Genomic DNA, 2,695 nt, shown 5'->3' with positions numbered 1-2,695 from the left:
TATGTGACTAATGGGTTGTTTTTATGTGTGTGTGTGTGTCAAAATCCAATTAAAATGTTATTGGTTGCGTACACATATTTTGCAGAAGTTATCATGGGTTTGGCTAAATGCTAATGTTCCTAGCTCCAACAGTGCAGTAATAGCTACTTAACAATACAAAACAATACACGCAAATCCCAAAAATGTAAAGAAAGGAATTAAGAAATATTAGAACGAGTAATGTCAGAGTCCAGAATATAAATATATATGTATATGATGGTGTGTATGGACATTATGGGCAGTATATGACAGTGTATTAATTATGGACGTGTGTGTGTGTGTGTGTGTGTGTGTGTGTGTGTGTGTGTGTGTGTGTGTGTGTGTGTAGACTATATGAATTATGGACTGTGTGTGTGCATGTGTGTGTGTGGGAGAAGGAGAGAGACCTGGCTGAGGTGGTGAGGTCAGCAATGAGCTCCTCGGTGGTCCTCAGCAGCCTGTCGATGGTGGGGTGAAAGGGAGAGCTGTCCACCTGGGCCAGGGTCTGTAGGGTGGCTGTGGCTGCCCTCCTCACCTCACGGACAGAGGAGCTCAGACAGGCCAGCAGGGAGAGCACCACTATGGAGGGAAGAAACATTTACAACTTTGTTACTAATACACCAGTAATACTACAGCCACTTGTTTAAATATCTTCTACTGCAGTGTTTGTGAGCGCTTGGGTTTTATTACACCGTCACAAACAGACCAGGCAATAAGCTTAACGTACCACAATACTGTAGACACAGTTCTCTCCCCCCAGACAAATGACACATATAGGATAATTCTCAGACTGTGTCAACAAACTCTGTAAAGTACAATGAAATACAGCAAGCCTTTAAATGATGGGAATTATGAGAGGCTCTGTGTTGTAAAAGAAGCAGTCACTGACCCCATTTGAACACACTCCTTGCTGCTCCACCCAGAACATTTGGATAGGAGACAACTGTAAAGAGAGGCAGGCCTCCCCAGGGACTGGCCCACCCTCTACTTCTGCCACACACACACATTCAGCAGCTTCTGTATGATCCACTATGTCATTTAGATAACTATGATATGAAGTTGTGGCCACTTCACATGTCACATTCACAGGGCCCAAAGAGGTTGTTTGTGTAACCTTGGAACATTTAATTTGTCAAAGACCGCATATCCATTCAGAGCTTCAATTGTATACCAAAAAGAATGATAATTTCCACCCAACTTTAACCAAGCAATGTGCTATCCAACTTTGTTTACATGTGTAACTGTACTTCCAGCTAATTACACAATTATTATTTTCTCATGAAGATCAGAAGACATTTCGGACCAGAAAACGTATTGTTCATGCTGGTCTACGACTATGGGAATATTCATAATCAAAATGAAATCCCTTCTTGGGAATATTGAGCAATGAGCAGTTACAGCTATATAATTGCATTGTAGTCTCGCAGAACACTTGGGACTCCCGAGTGGCGCAGTGGTCTAAACACTGCATCTCAGTGCAAGAGGTGTCACTGCAGTACCTGATTCGAATCCAGGCTGCATCACATCTGGCCGTGATTGGGAGTCCCATAGGGTGGCACACAAATGGCCCAGTATCATCTGGGTTTGGCCATCAATGTAAGTAAGAATTTGTCCTTAAATTACTTGCGTGGTTAAATATATATCTATTTTTTAAACTACAGGAGATGTGGAAGAGAGTGCAGGCCAGGGCCGTGCCCCTCCTCTCCCGGGGGAGAGAGAATGCATGGCTGATAAGGGATGTGGTTTTAGCCGGAGGCTGGCAGCACTTCTCCAGATAACATAAATGACTCCCACGCCTTTATCAGCATAAATCACAGCCTAGCCCCACTCATTGTGGTGAAGCTGTCCTCACAGCCCAAAGCCAACACATTATGGCCAGGATGTACATTGTGAGAGGAACGTGATTGATGAGGACCACTAGGATGTGTATTACACTTAACAAAAACAAATGCAACAATTGAGTTACTGAGTTACAGTTCATATAAGGAAATTAGTCAATTGAAATAAATGAATTAGGCACCAATCTATGGATTTCACATGACTGGGAATACAGATATGCATCTGTTGGTCACAGATACCTTTAAAAAAAAAGATAGGGGCGTGGATCAGAAAACCAGTCAGTATCTGGTGTGACCACCATTTGCCTCATGCAGCGCGACATCTCCTTCGCAATAGAGTTGATCAGGCTGTTGATTGTGGCCTGTGGAATGTTGTCTCACTTCTCTTCAATGGTTGTGCGAAGTTGCTGGATATTGGCGGGAACTGAAACACACTGTCATACACATTGATCCAGAGCATCCCAAACATGCTCAATGGTTAACATCTCTGGTGAGTATGCAGGTCATGGAAGAACTGGGACATTTTCAGCTTCCATGAATTGTGTACAGATCCTTGCGACATTGGGCTGTGCATCATCATGCTGTAACATGAGGTGATGGCGACGGATGAACGGCATGACTTTGGCCTCAGGATCTCATCACAGTATCTCTGTGCATTCAAATTGCCATCGATAAAATGCAATAGTGTTCGTTGTCCAAAGCTTATGCCTACCCATACCATAACCCCACTGCCACCATTGGGCACTCTGTTCACAACGTTGAAATCAGCAAACCGCTCACCCACATGACTCCATACATGCTGTGTGCCATCTGCCGGTACAGTTGAAACCGGAATTCAT

The 2,695-nt window shown here is 43.7% G+C and overlaps 1 non-coding gene across 1 annotated transcript; it reads right to left on the bottom strand.

Moving 5' to 3' along the window:
* Window positions 1-682: 682 nt before the first annotated feature.
* LOC123729073 (small nucleolar RNA ACA64) lies at window positions 683-812 on the bottom strand. Its single transcript, XR_006760852.1, has one exon. It is a non-coding gene; the product is annotated as a small nucleolar RNA ACA64 (small nucleolar RNA).
* Between the last annotated feature and the right edge of the window lie 1,883 nt (window positions 813-2,695).

This window comes from Salmo salar, chromosome ssa19 (assembly GCF_905237065.1).
Source record: "Salmo salar chromosome ssa19, Ssal_v3.1, whole genome shotgun sequence".
Classification (NCBI taxonomy): Eukaryota; Metazoa; Chordata; class Actinopteri; order Salmoniformes; family Salmonidae; genus Salmo; species Salmo salar.
The sequence above is the reverse complement of the archived record's forward strand: the minus strand, read 5'-3'. Positions and strand labels throughout refer to the sequence as shown.